Genomic DNA, 19,334 nt, shown 5'->3' on the forward strand with positions numbered 1-19,334 from the left:
ACATTCCAGGTCACAAAATGGTTTCAGAAGATTTAGGCTGGGTTCACATGGGTGGATTTGCCACGGAAATTCCGTCCAAAATTTTGCAGCGGCAAATTCGCCTGCGGCCGCTAATCCCGGCATTAGCCAGCCATGTGGGCGAGATTTCTCAGAAATCTCATCCACACTTGACGGCGAAGCCATTTCTATGGGAGCGCAACAGAAAAGCGTGCGGCCAAGTCTCTTCAAAACCCATGGCTAAGTGCCGCGGTTTTTGAAGCAGCGCTTTACCGGTGAAAATCTCACGGTTTTTCGCTACTGCCAAACCGCGATATTTCCGCCGGGATTCCGGCGTGCGAAAACCCAGCCTAAAGATGGCCAACTTAACTTGTTTGGGGAGTATATAAAACATATGTCCAAACTGCACTAAAATTAATAAAAAAAACTAATTTTCCCCACAAGAAGCCTTTTTAACATTTTTAAAAAGCAACACATAATAGGTATTACGGCGATGCAGATTCAATAATTTTTTTAAACAGGTTTTATTATGCAAAATTAGTAAGACTATGAGGGTCACTGTTACTACTGGGGCAACAATGAGGGACCCTATCACTACTGGGGCCACTATGGGGGTCACTCTTGTTATTGGAGCCATTCTGATTACTGGAGTTGCTTACTACTGGGATCACTATTATTACTGGGCTCACTATGGGGGTCACTGTTACCGCTAGGGCCACTATGGGGGTCACTATCACTACTGGGTCCACTAAGGGGGTAATTGTTATTACTGGGGCCACTATGGGGTCATTCTTCTTACTGGAGTCACTTACTACTGGGGCCATAATTATGACTGGGGTCACTATGGGGGTCACTATTACTACTGTGGCCACTATGGGGTTACTATCACTACTGGGGCCACTATGGGGGTTACTTTCACTACTGGGGTCACTTACTACCGGGGCCATTATGGGGACCTTATTACTACCAGGGTCACTACTACTACTGCGGCCACTGTGGGGGTCACTATTACTATACTGTCTTACAATTACAATCGGCCCTTTGAAGGAAACTAGAAGGCTGATGTGGCCCTCGGTGAAATGGCGCCCCTGATCTAAATGATCAGATTTTTGAAGTAATGGGGCTGGTTAATCAAACTAATGCAATTCAAGCTCAATTGGGGTTATTAACCAACACACAACAGTGCTAGATTACCTTACAGCTGCTCAGAGTGAGATATGCCAGATCATAGGACCTGCCTGCTGCAAGTACAGAGATCCAAGGGGCAACATGCAGGTCAGAGATAATGTTCAAATAATCAGGGAAATGAGAGATAAGTGGCTACACCTTTTCTATGTTCAATCCCGAGAATTGGTTTAAGTCTTCAGGAGGTTTGACTTATGAGTATTGTACAAGCTATTTTTTATATAATGCTTTGTGTTGCAGCCTATATTATAGTAAGATTTATTATGTGCTGCATACTTTATATATGCAAGGCTGGAGTAAAAGGAACATTGAAGCTCACAAATGTTGTTCGTTCAAGATATGAGACCCATCCTCATACCGCAATCCCGCCTACAACTCCATAAAAGTTGTGTCACACTTCAACATTTCGCTCTACTCTCCAAGATAAGTAAGGGTCATAATTAGAGATGAGCGAATATACTCGTTTCGAGTAATTACTCGATCGAGCACCGCGATTTTCGAGTACTTCCGTACTCGGGTGAAAAGATTCGAGGGGCGCCGGGGGGCGGGGGGAGGCGTGGCGGACTGGGAGGTAGCAACGGGGAACAGGGGGGAGCCCTCTCTCTCTCCCTCTCCCCCCCACTCCCCGCTGCAACCCCCCACTCAGCCACGGCGCCCCCCGAATCTTTTCACCCGAGTACGGAAGTACTCGAAAATTGCGGCGCTCGGGCGAAAAAAGGGCCTGGCCGAGTAGGTTCGCTCATCTCTAGTCATAATATGAGCTCAGGTTAGGCAGTAAACACAAAATCAATCCTGATAGATTCTCTCACAAGATTAAATGGGCTCTAAAGATTTAGTAAATAGTACTCTACTAACTTATTTCAAACTGATAAAACTTTGTACCAGTCCCATGTTGTCAATACGTTGCCTTGGCTCAGATCCAAGATTGTATGGACGTGTGTTTATGTATATGCATCCATGTATGCGGGATTTTATAGAGTTGCAAGGAATAGTAAATGAAGCCATTGAAATTAACTGGATTTTTGCACAGATCACTACTAAAATGTAATCTGATAGTGTTTATGTATAATTATGACTTAGATAGCAATCTAACTCATATACACACAGTTGCACCATTCACGTTTTTTATTGAGCACATTGTGCAAAAATCCACAGTGCAGAGAGAAAATACATCCCATGTGGATGTATGCCTCACTTGACTTTGTTCTAGTCCATGACCCTTTAAGGACCAAGCACTGTAAATTTACAGTGCTTGGTCCTGGGCTTTAAACCCAGCTGATAGTAAAAATACGGCGTGGGTTTAAAGCCTCTGCTTCTGCAATAAATCAGAATCATGCCGGGTTGTCAACTGCTAGTGACAGCTGAGAACCTGTGGGAGAAGGCAGGAATGGTTTTTATTTCAAAATATATTTTATTGAGGTTTTTTGCAGTACAAACGTTATGCAAACTTTTTCATGTTTAACGAAGTCGCAGTTAACTCCTTACTTAGGCCTGGGGGAATCACCAGGCCTAACCCTTATGGCTGCTTGCTGTATCACGACATAACCCTTGCTAGTAACCTTTGCTTAAAATAAAACATTTAACCCGTAAAACCCTCCCACCCACCCATCCTCATCAATTACTATAGATAAATGCTTAATATAAACTATGAATGGCGCTATAACTTGTAGCTCTTATAACATTGTAAGGTTTAAGTAGGAAAAAAAAAAAAGATAAGAGAAGGAAAGCATAAGAGGTAATGGAAAGAAGAAAAAAGAGGAGGAGAAGAAAAAAGACAAAAAAGGAAAAAGGGAGGGGGGGGGAAAGTGGAGAAAGAAAAAAAAAAAAAGGGGGGGGGAGGGGGGGGGGGGGCAGGAGAGCTTAGCTGGATAGAGGTGAGGTAAGGAGAAAGTAGAGGGGAGGGAAGAGAGGGGGGGGGGGGAAATGATTTTTGGTCACTGTTCCATGGCTTCCCACTTAAAGCATAGGGTTAGTTAGGCACAACTCCACTCACCAGCCACTGTCCAAACCCTGGGGTGCTGCGGAATGTTAACCAGGGCTCCCATGTGACGTGGTATGCAGAATATTTCTCGGCGTCTTGCGCTCTCAACTCTTCCATACGGCCTATTTCGTCCAAGGCGGTCACCCAATTCACCCTTGTTCGAGGTTCTTGGGATCTCCATAACCTCGGTATCACTGTTCTCATAGCCAAAAGGTAAAATCTTAGGGAGCTATTCCTGCTTACTCTTATTGGTCCCGGAAGGATCGACAAGAGGGCCATCTCAGGTGACAGCACCAGCGAGTCCCTGTTCAGGACGTTATATAGGGTTTCAATTTCCTTCCAGAGTGCCCTGACCGGCGGGCAGGACCACCATATATGTGAGAGAGTGCCAACCTCTCTCTGGCACCTCCAACACAGGTCAGACACCCCGGGATAGTATCTGGCTAGACGCACAGGGGTACGATACCATCTCGTTAATAGCTTGTAATTGAGTTCCTGGTGGCTGCTCGAGATTGTCATCTTGTGGGTCAAACAAATAGCCTTAGTCCATTCCTCCTCGGCCACTTCCCTTCCCAACTCTTTTTCCCATGCCCTTTTAAAGCTACCTCCAGGGTCCAGTCCCTCCCCGGCCACCAACAAGCCATAGGCCGCGGAGATCTCACCCCCTGTCATCCGGGGCCCCCCGCACATCCTTTCAAAGGGTGTGTCAGGTGCTGTCAGTTCTGTGATCGGGCCCAGGGCTCGTACATAATGGCCAATCTGGTAGTGTTGGAACCACGCGCCTGTCATCTGTCCTGCACCCCCCAAGAGAGCGTCCAATGACAGGAGACCCTCTCCGTTCACCACGTCTTTAACCCTGGGTACCTCGGTGCCCAGCCCGTTTAGTATAGGCAGTCCTGCGTCCCCCTGGGGGAAGTCCGGGTTCCCCCTCCAGGAATGGTTTTTAAGCCTTTCTGCCTTCCCCTTTCTCTAGTACACAGCGCTCAATGAGCACTATGTACTAAAGAGTGAAAGTGAAAATCTTTCTTCCACTACTTGAGCTGGCTGTTGGGATTCCCTGTCACAGATGAGCTAAAGGGTCCTAGCAGACCCTGATCAGCTCTGCTAGTATCTAATGTCACTACAGGAAGATGTTTTCCCTGTAACTGGGGCTGCTATGGATACCCCAGCTACAGTGGAAAAGTTTCAAATAAAAAAAAAAGTGAATGTCCCCCAGAGGTCTTACATGACGTCATGGGGGACACAGGTAGTAAAAAGAATATTTACATACATCAGTAAAACAAAATTACAAAACAAAACAACAATATACGTAAGAAAGAAAATAACCCAAAGCCGACACCAACCAAAATTGTCTCCGCATATGCCCTGTTATCCAAAACCATACATATTATATATCAAAACGTCTGAAAGAAAATGAGGAACCCATTCCCATACTTTATTTCAGCGTAAATGTGCTAATAAAAAAATTATAATTGTAAACAATATTTTTTTTAGCTTTTTACCCCCAATAAAACTAAAAAACTGGAAAAAAAAGTTTGTGAAAAAGATATTTTAAAAAGCCCATTTTTTTCACAGGAAAAAAATGCAGCAAAAATAATTTTGGTAGCTGAAGGAAAAAAAAACCGTAGTGAAAACCACCTCATGGGTAAAAGTCCTAAAAAGTGTCTTATCCTTAAAGGGGTTGTCCCGCGCCGAAACGGGGTTTTTTTTTTTTCAACCCCCCCCCCGTTCGGCGCGAGACAACCCCGATGCAGGGGTTAAAAAAGAACACCGGAGAGTGCTTACCTGAATCCCCGCGCTTCGGTGACTTCCTACTTACCGTTTGAAGATGGCCGCCGGGATCTTCTCCCTCGGTGGACCGCAGGGCTTCTGTGCGGTCCATTGCCGATTCCAGCCTCCTGATTGGCTGGAATCGGCACGTGACGGGGCGGAGCTACACGGAGGCGGCATCCAGCACAAGCGGCCCCATTGAGGAAAGAAGAAGACCCGGACTGCGCAAGCGCGTCTAATTTGGCCATTAGACGCCGAAAATTAGACGGGCTCCATGGAAACGAGGACGCTAGCAACGGAGCAGGTAAGTGAAAAACTTCTTAGAACTTCTGTATGGCTCATAATTAATGTACAATGTACATTACAAAGTGCATTAATATGGCCATACAGAAGTGTATAACCCCACTTGCTGCCGCGGGACAACCCCTTTAAGGTACAAAACAGTTTGGTCCTTAAGGGGTTAAAGTTGCTTTCCGTAATGGTTTTAATAACCATCAGATTTACAGCTGCCAAATACTGTATTTATATCCACCTCAGTATCTTCCTGCTTACTCTCTTTTAGCCTTTAGGGGGCACTGGTTTGTTTCATATATAATAGCCAGAATGCATGGACCAACCTAACTTTTGTCTCCTTTCATCCCTCTTAGTTTGGCTCATCTGTCTGCTTATATTTTGCTCTTTCTCTCCTAGTGTACAGATTTCTCTTTTACCACATTACTTGTGGTGACTTCTACAAGACTTATCACCTTTTTTTTCTTTTAGGAAGGGCCACCTTGCCTCTCCACCACAATGCTTGGCACCATAACTCTCCGTATTCTCCCTAGTCATGCAAACTCCTCTCCCTTGGCCCCATTAGGCCTTGGAGGAAGACATTTGGATGTCCCGAATAACCAGGTCCACCTGGGGAGCTTGGACTACCAGGTCGACAAGGGCCACCAGGTGAAGAGGAGAACCAGCAAAACCTGAACCACCAGGTTTGATAGCAGAAAGTGCAATAAGGACAGCAACATACACCACCATTACCCATGTGGCCTTCTATGCTGGTTTGAAGAACCCCATGAGGGTTATGAAATCCTCAAATTTTGATGATGTAGTCATCAACCTTGGGAACTATGATGCAGCGAGCGGACAGGTCAGCTGTATAATACCAGGCACTTACTTCTTTACCTACCATGTCTTAAGGATTGGTGGTGATGGCACCAGTATGTGGGAGCATCTCTGCAAAAACGGACAGGTGACAGTGCACAGCAATGGAATATATATATATATATATATATATATATTTTTTTTTTTATTAGTTGCTGAACTTGTAACTGCATGAAGAAAAATAGATAAATCTAAAAAATATGAACTTCATGGAAACAGATGAAGCTTTAAGATACTGTAATCAAATTGCTACTTCTTTGTTGCAAAGCCATTTATTGTGTATTTTTTATATAATTCGCAAAATTACTATTAAAAGACGCTAACTGCATCATTAGCAAAAGAAAAAAATCTAAAAATTGTCTTGATAACGATTATTGCAAGAAAATTACAAACATTTCAATGTTCACAAAAGGCAAAATCTTTCTCATCCTTTAGAATTTACACAATAAGACAATCATTTCTGAATAAGCAACACAATATAAAATAAGCACCACGCTGTGTGTTCGTCACGCTGGAGGCTTTATCTCTCTTCATCTTCCACTGAGTACTTGAATAAACTGGGAAGATTCAAATGAAGTCTGCACTAAGCTGAGGATGCTGTGGGTTAGGTGAGGTTCTAGGTTAGGGCTTATTCAGACGAACGTATATATGGTGTCCCTCTCTGCAGGGGGAGGAGGCTGGAAGAGTCGGGAGCAGTGCACTGAGCTCCCGCCCCCTCTCCGCCCCTCGGCACTATTTGCAATGAGAGGCGGCAGGGCGGAGCTAAGTCCCGAGAGTTGGCTCCGCCCCTGTCCTGCCCCCTCCCATTGCAAATAGTTCTGAGGGGCGGAGAGGGGGCAGGAGCTCAGAGCACTGCTCGTGGCTCTTCCAGCCTCCTCCCCCTGCAGAGAGGGACGCCGTATATCGTCCGGCGTGAATACGTGGCCGATATACGGTCGTCAGAATAAGCTCTTAGACTGTAAAAATAAATGACAGTAAGTGATGGATAGTTTAAATACTGTATTTTTGAGAGAGGAAGAAAGAAAACCCCAAGACGGGAGAAGGATATTTAAGAATTTCCATCTATTCGAGAAATATGTCCGGTTGCGTCGTACTATCGAAAATATACGCTGCAGTACGGAAATCTCTTGGTTGGCAGAAATCCTCGGAATGACTATTAATGCTTAAATAGAGCCAGCTGCCCTCTTTCCCTAGCGCTGGGCGCTGTTAAACTCCTTCCCCCTCCTTTTTTTCCCAGCTCCCATAGAAGCCTATGGGAGCCTCCAGCAAATTTCGGCAAAATATAGGGCAAGACCTATCTTTTCACGCACCTTATAAAATCGGTTGCCGTTTTCAGTCAGCGATGTCCTATTTTTCCTGGCGCAATTTTTTTTACGTGGCTAAAAATCGCTCGTCTGATTGAATACATTGGAATCCAATGCTTCAGATGGTCGCAATTGTTGTGAAGAAATTGAATACTCACCTATCCTGGCGGCTCCCCGTAATTGTAAGTTCATTTAACATTTTCTACAGATTAATCAATGGATATTTTGGGAGAACATAGGGCTAAGCTGATGTAGTCGTCAAAGAAGTTGGATCAGAAGAGAAAAAAAGACCATATTCGAAATCAAACTAAAAATTCAAAAATTACCCATGGAGACTACAGTATCCTACATTTTAAAAACACATCACAATGGATAAAGTTCTGTGTTATGGATGTCCCAGCTGGTGGAGAGCTGGCAATATAACCAGACCGAGTAGAGAAGATGAAAAGTTTCAAAGTGATAATTAAAACTAGCCATCGAGAGCAGAAGATGTAGGACATATTGGAGAAAGAGCTACCTAGAGATGGACAGATGCATCGAGACATAGGTAGATAATATGAGGAACCAATGAAGGTTTCTAGTTCTTGAAAACTGGGACCTAGATTGTTCGTGTAACCTGTTCCAGAAGACAGTAAGATACTCAGAGCTATAGGAGGCAAGTCAAGTGGACCATGAACAAGGAACATGAGGCAGGGATAGATTACAGCAGGGTTTCCCAAAGTGTGCTCCGCAGAGCCCTTGAAGCTCTTACAGGAGCTTCTCAGGGGCTCTGATCAAGGGTCTAGGTCCCCGCTCAACTCACCCCTGTAGCAGTGTCTGGACAGGCTGCAGTGAGGAACTGAACGAACATAACCTGTGGTCATCCTAGCAACGTGGATCACATGAGCCAGATTTCTCACTACAGCCTGTCTGGACACTGCTATAGCGGTGAGTAGAGCAGGGACCAAGGGCAGGGGGTGACAATGGGGTCACCTTTTACTACTGGGGCCGCAATAGGGGTCACCTACTACTACTGGGGCCGCAATAGGGGTCAGCTATTACTACTGGGGCTAAATAAGGGACACCTATTACTACTGGGGCTGCAATAGGGGACACCTATTACTACTGGGGCTGTAATAGGGGACTCCTATTACTACTGGGGCTGTAATAGGGTATACCTATTACTACTGGGGCTGCAATATGGGACACCTATTACTACCTGGGCCGAAATAGGGAACACTATTACTACTGAGGCCACTGTGGGGGACACTATTACTACTGAGGCCACTGTGGGGGACACTGTTACTACTGGGGCCAGAATAGGGGTCACTATTACTACTGCGGCCAATATAGGAGACGTTATTACTACTGGGGTCAATAGAGGGAACGCTATTACTACCGGAGCCACCATTATAGGGGGTCACTATTACTACACGAGGTGGATTTGCTGCTGAATTTACAGTAGATGTAGTAGCAAACTGGATGAGATTTTGAAAATGTCATCCATACACTTTGGAAAAAATCTGCAGAAAACCCATGCAGATATTGACACGTGGTGCAGGATTTAATTCCGCAGCATGTTAATTTTAAATATAATGTATATCAATAGCCCATCCAGTGCTCCAGCCTTACTTCCTGTTTTGTTTTTTTAAAGAGCCCTGCCCTTTTTATAATGACGGAAGTAAAAAACGTATGTTGTAATAAGCCACACATCTAGCACCTCACCACACCCTCTGTCCTGCCAACATTTCTTGGGGCTTTACGAGAAACTTTTTCTGCAAAATGGGCTAAATGGCTAAAAAAGTTTGAGAACCACTGACTTAGAGGTTGGGTGAAGGTTCAATAGACTACTGCAGATAAAAAACATGTGAGTCGAGGTGAAACATTGCCAGCCCAGTGGAAGAGTAAGAGTTAATGAGTCTAAGGGCTCTTTCCCATGAGTGTATATAGGCCGATATATGCTACCACCTGTCACGTTAAATCTTGTGAATAGGCCCACAAATCTACTGTTTGTGCACCCGTTCACACCGCATGGAACCCGGCGCATATATGCCGAGGTCACCATGCGCTGTATAATGTAATGCTATGGCATTACATTATAATGGAGGAGTGATCAAAGAATCACAAGTTCTTGTCTCCTCTAGGGACTAAAAAAAAAAAAAGTAAAAATAAGTTTTAAAAAAAGTTTAAAAAGTAATAAAAGTAAAAAAAAAATCTTTTGCCATATTTATCATAAAAGAATCTAAATAATAAAACAAAAAAATATATTTGGTATTGCTGTGTCCGTAAAACTCTGATCTATCAAAGTAACGCATTATTTACCCTGCACGGTGAACGTTGTCCGGAAAAAAAATAAAGAACCCCAGAATTGTGCTTTTTTTTTTTGGTCACCCCGTCTCTAGGAAAAAATATAATATAAAACAATCAAAAAGTCGTATGCACTCCAATAGAAACTACAGGACGTCCTGCAAAAAGTAAGCCCTCGCACAACTATGTTGAGGTAAAAATAAAAAAAAAGTTATGGTGGTCAGAAAATTACTTTTAAAAATTGAATATTGTTGAAAAAAAAAATTGAAATAGTACAGCTAAAAAAACTATATGGATTGGGTATCGTAGTAATCGTACTGACCCATAGAATAAAGTTATCGGGTCGTTTCTGTTGCAGTTTGTGCGCCGTAGAAACAAGACGCACCCAAAGATGGCGGAACTTCATTTGTTTACCATTTCACTCCACTTAAATTTTTTTTAAACTTTTTTAGTACATCTGTCTTCTAAATATCCCGCTTGGAGCACTCAGTAGTATAGCAGCTGAGCGCTCCGAGAACACAGCAGCTTTATACAGAAGAAAGCGCTCCAGCTGTGTTCTGCATACCCAGCTTGGAGCACTCAGCTGCCGTATACCAGCGGAGTGCTCCGTGAACACAGTAGGAATATGCAGGAGACAGTGCTCCAGCTGTGTTCTGTATACCCTGCTCGGATAGATCAGCTGTATACCAGCTGAGTGCTCCGTGAACACAGCAGCTGTATACAGAAGAAAGCGCTCCAGCTGTGTTCTGCATACCCAGCTCTGAGCACTAAGCTGCTGTATACCAGCTGAGTGCTCCGTGAACACAGCAGCTGTATACAGAAGACAGCAATCTAGCTGTGTTCTGTATACCCCGCTCGGAGCACTCAGCTGCCGTATACCAGCTGAGTGCTCTGTGAACACAGCAGAAGTATGCAGAAGACAGTGCTCCAGCTGTGTTCTGCATACCCTGCTCGGAGGGCTCAGCTGTATACCAGCTGAATGCTCCGTGAACACAGCAGCTGTATACAGAAGACAGCACTCCAGCTGTGTTCTGTATAGCCCACTTGGAGCGCTCAGCTATATACCAGCTGAGTGCTCCGTGAAGACCGCAGGAGTATGCAGAAGACAGCGGTCCCACCATTTACACACCTATGCAAAGTGAACGCTCAAAACTGTCACTCAAACTGCCGTTTGAGTCAATTTTGAGCAAACATCTTGCTGTGTAAATGCACACGACGATTATCGCTCAAAAGATGTCTTTTGAGCAATAATCGTTGTGTCTAAATGGCCCTAAGGCCAGTAAAAAGACGTATTGGCTGTCACTAAGAGGTTAAACTGAACGATGCTGCGGCAGACGTACATAGTCTGCATGAAATATACGATCAGCGTCTCTCACTGCACAATTATTTGGCATATCGCTCAATCTAATGACCGACCTGCCCGAGAATCGGCTACAGTAAAACGGGCTTTACTGAGCGATCACGTGACCTGGCAGCTCCGTCATAAACAGCTTTGTTTTTTCCCAATTATTATTGTAATTTCTCATAGGCTCTACACGCTGCCAATCAAAAATCCAACCAATTGCACGCAGTCAAACATAACACCGAGCCGAGACCGGTGACCAATAGAACACGACTATTCCAAACAGTGGCATCCAATCAGCGTTTAGCTACTAGTCTGCAGCTTGTTATCCTAAATGCCATTGGTTCTTGTCAAACCCGCCCAGTTTATGCTGTAACCAATCACCTGACGGGACTGCCCACAAGGCCAATCAGGATGAGGGTTTCATGGCCGGTGCTAATTTATCTGTCAGGACTTCAAGAGCAATAAAAAGGTGAGCAGCTGCGCTGGTGAGCGGGGAGTGAGTGCCGGTACCGGCGTGTGAGGAGGAGGACGGCGGCTGCTTCAGTCGGCTGTAGCGATGTTCATACGCGCGGTTTTCTATGCGGACGGCTGTCTGGCGGAGTCCTCAGCGGTCACCATGGCGGCTTCTTATGTTCTCTGCCGCCGCCGCTGCTCGTTAGCACCGGCCCCATTAAGAGGAGTAGTGGCATCTGCCCACCTCCTGTCCCCATGGGCGCCACATCCAGGTGGCAGGGGGGGCGCCAGCAGTAAACGGCTGGTGTTGTGTATATTGCGCCAGTCCGCGGTCTGCCACTGATGCTCCCAAATTGTTGTTGTTTCTTTGCCTGTATTTTATTGTTTTTGCAGATCCCATGTTGTCTCGCAAAATCATTAAGAGTTCAAAAACTGCGCCAATTTATGGTAAAAACGATTGGACTGTTTTTGGCTTATTCTGCCCACAATGTATCAGCGCAGCGTGGCATAGATTACTGTACGACCGCCATCACCCCGGCTGCAAGGGCCACGCTGGTGGAAACTGCAGCCTTTAGGCTAGCTGCACACGGGCGAGCACGATATTGCCAACGTGCGTCTTACCTGCGGAGGCCGGGCAATCTCCCGCCAGTTTAACGTGTAATGGAGGAGCAGGAGGAAGCCCGAAAAAAAAATAGAACATGCTGCGATTTTTACGGAGACAGAAGGGAGGGGAACCGTCTACATAAGTGGAGGCGCAGCGCCTCGCCGCTTAATTGTAGCACCTGAGTAACAAAAGGCAGAGAACCCCCCCCCCCCCCCTACCCCCTTTCCCGTCTCCAGTTAGAGAGATCCTTGCAGAAACTGGTTGACGTACTGGAGATAAAAGTAACATGTTGTCCTTGTACCCGGTGCAACCTGGCATCAGGGAGATAGATAGCAACTCAAAGGGACGGAAGAGGGGAGGAAGTACTGTTTCCCTGAAAATAAGCCCTACCCGGATTTGTGGGGAGGCCTGAAATTTAAGCCCTAGCTTCATTTCATAAAAAAAGAAAACAGAATACATTACCCAGCAGGCTCGGTCCAGGTCCCTCCCGCTGCTCTCCAGAGCTCCGACGTGCTTCTTCGGCTGCCCAGCATATTAGCCTTCTACTCCCTACCTCGGCCCGCGCGACCGATGGGGTTGAGTCGGCGGCCGATGGGGTTGAGTCGGCGGCCGATGGGGTTGAGTCGGCGGCCGATGGGGTTGAGTCGGCGGCCGATGGGGTTGAGTCGGCGGCCGATGGGGTTGAGTCGGCGAACCCGCGCGGCCGATGGGGTTGCTGGAATTGCTCCATAGTACTGAACTGGAGAGTAAAAGGCTAATATGCGGCCGCCCACAGAAGATCGCTTCCTGCTTATAAATAAATCCCTCCTCCAGGAAGCGATGGCTTTGATTGGTTCTTGACCGCTGCTCAACCAATCAATGCAGCGCTTGATGAACCAATGCGATGGCTGTGATTGTTTCTTTAACTGCTGCTAAACCAATCAATGCAGCGCTGGATGAACCAATCAGAGGCAGGATTTATGAATCCTGTGACCAGGAAGTGATCTGTTGGTGGCCGAGGACTGTGAGAAGTGCGTCGGAGCTCTGGAGAGCAGCAGGAGGGACCTGGACTGAGACTGCTAGGTAAGTATAATAAGACCTAGCACCTCTTTTGGGGCAAAAATTTATATAGGGCAGGGTCCTATTTTCAGAGGAACACGATGGGAATGTAAGTTATGTGTATTTGGGAGGGGGGCTGTGAGAGGTCTGTTAGCATTTTTAGACCAACTGTAGTTCATATTACTACCAGAGACCAGAGTTGCAGGTGCACATATTAGATACTATCCTCCACATTTGGGTTTGTTTTGTCTTCAGTGTAACCAACCCACAGCCTCCGAAATGACACAAAACCTTTCACAGCATTGACTTTTTCTATTTAACCCTGGCAGCATCGCTCCTGTGTACCACTCCTTTCCAAAGAATGGCGTTCATATTGGTGCGTGTGGCTTCACAGAAAACTCGCCGGTGTGCCACCATCCTAAAGCGCTGGGATGGGGATTTCAGGAATGCTTCACATGTCCAGTTATACGGCGTAATCCGACCCTCGCAATGCCCAGCGCACCCGTAATTAAAAACGCCGCTAAATCTGCGCCTTTTAGCTCCCTCTCCCACACATGCGTTCAGGAAATGCCGTCCGAAATTGCAGCATTTTTCCTGTGAATCAGTCAATGGAAGCCATCCGCACGGAACCCGCCCTAAAACGGAGCATGCTGCGATTTTGTTTTCCGCATACGGAATCCAGAAAAGAAATCGCATGTTTTTAATTACGGTGCGGACAGCCATGCTTCCCTATGTGTGGCTTGAATTGCGGATCTTCCGCGTAGGTACCCCTCTCAGATTCTTCAAATCAGATCCGCCCGCGGACATTCAGCCTTAGCCGGGCTAAATGATGGGCTGCCGGATTGTGTGGACGTTCCACAGCATTTGCAGCACCAGCCTGGTGAAGGGCATTTCAAGAAATCCCATCTACACAATGCCAAGAAAATCTGCAGCAGAAATTGACCAGTTCTGTGGATTTTCACTGCAGGTTTCACTCTTTCAACTGAGGGCAATGAAACCCACAGCAGGATTGGTGCCGTTTTAGGCCGGGTTCGCACGGGGTGGATTTGCTGCAAAATTTCTGTGCGGATTGTCCGCCCGCGGCTCCTAATCCCGGGATGAGCCAGCAAAGTGGACGAGATTTTGTAAAAATCTCGTCCACACGCTGCGGCCAAACCATATGGAAACGGCCATGCGGTACGGAAATTAAAGACGCAGCATGTCGATTCTTTTTTTTTTTTTTGCAGCGGCCTCTTTAAGGGGAGAAATGGCCGCAGTAGAAATGCAGGCAGCAAAGCTGCTCCAAAACTCGCAGCTGCGGTTTTCCAGCAGAATTCTCGCAGATTTTTGGTGCGGGCAATCCGTGAGAAATCCGTCCCGTGTGAACGCAGCCTTACTGTTGCAGAAAATCCGCAGCAGGTCCATGATGTGGGAAGATGACCTTAGAGGGTTAAGACAAGAGGGACTGACGCTGTCGGACTGCCACGTGACAGCTGCTTATCCGCTGCTGTATTATGTTAGGTCGGTTTTATCCGCCTGTTTTCCGTGAAATCCATGTTTTTCTCAATGCAGCAGGTTTGCAAATCTAGAGCAGCGTATAATACATTAGTGATGAATGGGATCTTACAGCCGTGCGGTGCAACTATCTGTGCCGATGTCCGGGCGCGCTGCCGATGCTCCGCTCCACCATATGTGTTGCAGATATGCAGCAGATTTCACTCCGAGCAACATCTGCTTCATGTGCCGATGGCGTTATTACTGCACGACCTTCAGAATCTGCTGTGTCAGCATTTGTTATTAAAGGGGATTGCCAACTAAAAGGTAAAATACCTGCGGTATATATACACTCTGTCAGGGAAACAAATCACACAGCTAGTAGGGGTTGTCGTTTTGCTACCACATTTGGCATGGATTAACACAAAGGCAAAGGAATATAATGCCAAGCCAATACTTTATGAAAGACCTGCATGAAACACATCCCAGTACAACACAAGGAGACTAATAACACCACGGATCCAACGGATAGGATGCATAACCGCTCTCGGTAGTATTCCACATACTAAAAGGATAACTAAAACGCAGTACAATGACAGAGACTCTGGTAATATATTCACATGTAGGGGTAAGTAATCGGGAGGGGTACCCTCACTCCTTAAGGAGACCTCTAGAAGGTGTGTGAGGAGACTTATAAGGCCATGCATGCTCATCCTGGAAATATATGCAAATAAGGAAGATGGAGCAATACCTCTGCAGTACCACCTATTGGATGGCAGCGTTCCTGCAAATTAATGTCCGACCCTTTTATACAGGTCTGCAGAGCAATGATTGGGAATTGAAAGCCAAGCCAAAAAACCATACACAGACAGCTGTTTCAGGGCGTTTGGGCTTCATCATTGTTCTGTCTTGACTAGTGAGAGGCTTATGACGTGGGTGTTATCTCTCCTTAAAGTGAGTTCTGACTTAATTTTCAATTCCCAATGATTGTTTCAAAGACCTGTATAAAGTCAGACATTAATTTGCAGGAATGCTGCCAGTAGGTGGCGCTGCCGAGGCATTGTTCCATCTTCTTTGTGTGCATATATTTCCCAGAGGAGCATGCATGGCCTTATAAGTCTCCTCACTCACCTTCTAGGTGCTCTCCATAAGGAGTGATGATACCCCTCTGACCCATGTCATAGGCCTCTCACTAGCCAAGCCAGAAACCTGCTGCACACTGATGAGGGGCAAACACCCCGAAACAGCTGTCTGTGTATGGATTCTGGTTTGGTTTTCAATTGGCGATCAGTGTTACAAAAACCCGTATGAAGAATTGGACATTGATTTGCAGGAATGCTGCCATCCAATAGGTGGCGCTGCAGAGGTATTGTTCCATCTTCCTTGTCTGCATACTTCTCCTATGAGACAGCAGGAATACCCTATTTTCGGAATATATTTTACAATATTTAGCAACAGTGACATTGGCATGTATTTTACTTCAGAAAAGCATGGCATTACTATCAACTTTCTCAATCGGTATCTCCATCTGCCATGAGGGCACCCTACAGTCTGCCAACTTTAGAAAATGTACAGCCACTAATGTCCTTCTATCCTGGGATACCTCTCCCCTCCCCCTCACTTAGAAGGGGACACCAACTGGACAATACTTAAGGGCTAGAAGAAACTCTTCTGTAATGTGATCACCTTTGTAGGATGTTTAGAGTTGGATTATCCTGCCAACAGAGAACAGCGATTTGTGGACTTTATAGTACGGCCTTGGGCTTTACAGATTCAGCCTCCTTGTAATTATGCACTTTTTAGGGCGAAAATAGTGATATACATCTATATACCCTTCAGTTATTACTATGAACAACAGGCTATACATGGTTACTGTTAGGCTGCACTGCTATATACTCATAGAGGCGTACGGATATTGTATCAGCCCAGATGGGAGCATATTGCAAACTAGGAATTAGATATGATGGTGTAACAGCCCTGACACTTAGATTATGTATGATACCAACTTCCCAGTGGATATGCTCCGTGTACCTGCTTTATAGAACACAGCTTTTAAGTCCTAATTTTGTGATATGTCCAGGACATCCTGCAGCCACATGTGTTCCTCTCATGGAGGCTTCCAGCAGGATAATCAGCCACACACACAAGGGGGTCACAGGAGCCCCCACAACATTATCATACTTCTGTGGTCGCCGGATTTATCACTAATAGAACATGTATGGGACCATCTGGGACGCCAACTTCGTCAGCCTACCAGTATACACGATCTAGAGGCTCCGTTACAGCAAATGCCTCCTTTTACTCTGACATTGTACTCACTTAGGCATATTTGCATTGCGGAATCTGGAGTGGATGTCCGCCTCTGGATTCCGCAGCAAATACTGCCCGTATCATGCTATGGAAAAGCATCTTTTCCTCTACATGAGCGGAAATCAATTGTGATTTTCAGCTTGTGGAGAAAAAAATCCCAGCATGCTCTATTTTTAGTGTGGTTTCCATACAGACATCTTCCATTGAAGTCAATGAAAGCCGGCTGACCCGCGGCCCGTTTACATTGCGGACAAGTTGTGGATTTCGTGTCATTGCTTAGCGAAAATCTATACAGCGCATGTCCGACGGCTCGCTGGCCGGACCATCCTCCGTACAGAAAAGAAGACAGGCGCAGGGTGGATTGTGCTGCGGGATCCGGAATCCGACCCTGTCGTGTGCAGCCGGCCTTCTATCCATGTTACAATCACACATAGAAAGTTTCATTCGATTCCAACAACTCCTCCGAGGCGCTTGATATTTTTTGACAATAAGAGTATGAAGAAATCAGTAGTGTGGCCTCGTCAGGCTGCTAATAACCTGAAACGACAGCTTTTATAGGGATCTACTCTAAAATATATACTTTTAGTTTTTTGCATTAGTAATTTTTGCAGAAGTGAGATTTTTGTTTCTGAAAATTGCGTAGAGAGTTTGGAAAGTTCTGTCTGCATTATTCAGAGTAGATTCTCACTGGGTGCTGTATAAGGGCGGGCTCACACCAGCGGAATGTCATCATGTTCTATTTTACCTCGTATTATGTGTAACAGAGCCCTATTGCTCTATGGGTGCGTAATAAACACTGTACATATGCAATTACATTGCGTATACGCGGCGTTTATATGCAACGATGGTAAGCAACAACGGGAAATTAAAAAAAAACATCTGACTGCGTATGATACCGTGCGTGAGATACACTGTCATGTACTACGCAAAATCACTGCCCTAAACAGCGATATGCCTGCACACCGCCGCTCGCACAGCAGTGAAATGCTCACTTATGGACTTATCGGTGGGATACAATATCATCAGGGATCTTTCTAACAGCACGGGAATGTTCACAACAAACGACCCTTAGGACAGGCCACAAATTAGTGATCTTAGGGGACGCCAGTGAATCTAGCGTCATCAGGGGACAGGGGCAATAGGCCAATCCCCTGATGACACCAGATGTACTGGTGAAACATATCAGGAGGGGGCAGATTAGAGTGTAACATTGTAGGACAGCTCTCATGTACACCGATGGTTGTGTTTCTGGTTTGATGATGAACGAGTTGATATATTACTCTTTAGCCTTCTTATCAGGCGGAGGTATTGATCGATAGTCTTCAGCCAGAGTACTGCTGTGGCAGATGGTTCTGTATATACACAGCGATACGTGAGTTTTATATATGATTGCCATTGGTGGTTTTTAATTCTCTCAATAAAGGTTATGTTTTAGTCGGGGACCCACTTATGGTTTATGTCGCTTTAGGGAAATTGTTGTTAAGTGGTCTTATCGAAACACTGTCGTAGGTTTAATTGTTTATGTCTGTTGACTTTTGTACTTTCTAGAATCCAGTGTGACGCCTATTTTATGTCAATATGTGTAATTTGTAGAGACATCCACAGGGGTAAGGCCTCAGTCACATCTCCGCTAAGTTTTCCCTTTACTTGGCTCTGCCATAGATGACGAGCAGCGGAAAAAATGGAAGCGCATGATCTGGCTCACGTTGGACACGGACAGCGCCCAACAGACCCTTTTCGCTGTAATGGTATCTGTCGGGCTTCTGGCTGGTCACCTAGTATTTTCCCAGAGGAATAGTGCAACATGCTGCACTATTTTGGGCCAGATCTTAGGAGGGTGCTAACGGGGGTGTGAGCGTGGCCTAACCCGAACAGTTGAGAAATGAAGAAACACAACTGGTAAATCGGCACTGCTCTCCCATGAATTCCCAAAGTTAGATTTACCCAAATTCTCTTTTTATTAATTAAATAAAACCAGCAGATACGCGTTTCGGGGTAAGCCCCTTCATCAGTCAGGCTGGGTAAGACAAAACTCTTGGGGCTGCGGGAATACCCGAAAGCACTGCTGGTACCTGATGGCGTTGTAAGTCTATCCAGGGAGCACCAGGAGACGTTGTATATACAACATTTATAGTACTTGGTTCAAATGGGTTCATTGATGTATAATTAATAATATATATATAAAAACAGGCGAGGTGGAGGGGTAGGTGCTCTTCTCTCCCCGCAATGCACCTCTCCCGCTCTCAGACCACAACCTCCTTTCTTTCTCTCTCAAGTTCCCTAACCTCTCCCCAGACCCTCCTACCCACCGTACGTACAGGAACCTTCAGACTGTTCACACCCAAAACTTTGCTAAGACCCTCCAGTCTTCTCTGTCGCCTATCTCTCTCTTCTCTTGCCCCAACCTGTCTGCCACACATTACAACACCGTCCTCAAACATG

General features: G+C 45.8%; 2 protein-coding genes across 3 annotated transcripts in view; both read left to right on the forward strand.

Annotated features, from left to right (window-relative positions):
• SYNM (synemin) overlaps positions 1-6,183 on the forward strand; it is a 93,953-nt gene extending 87,770 nt beyond the window's left edge. The window contains exon 5 of the mRNA XM_066592849.1: positions 5,696-6,183. The gene's annotated coding sequence lies outside the window, so the exon portion shown is untranslated. The remainder of the gene's footprint in view (positions 1-5,695) is intronic.
• Positions 6,184-11,383: 5,200 nt separating this feature from the next.
• Positions 11,384-19,334, forward strand: part of LRRC28 (leucine rich repeat containing 28) — a 47,173-nt gene continuing 39,222 nt past the window's right edge. For both annotated transcript variants that reach the window (XM_066592850.1, XM_066592851.1), the window contains exon 1: positions 11,384-11,483. The gene's annotated coding sequence lies outside the window, so the exon portion shown is untranslated. The remainder of the gene's footprint in view (positions 11,484-19,334) is intronic.

This window comes from Eleutherodactylus coqui, chromosome 2 (genome assembly GCF_035609145.1).
Source record: "Eleutherodactylus coqui strain aEleCoq1 chromosome 2, aEleCoq1.hap1, whole genome shotgun sequence".
NCBI lineage: Eukaryota > Metazoa > Chordata > Amphibia > Anura > Eleutherodactylidae > Eleutherodactylus > Eleutherodactylus coqui.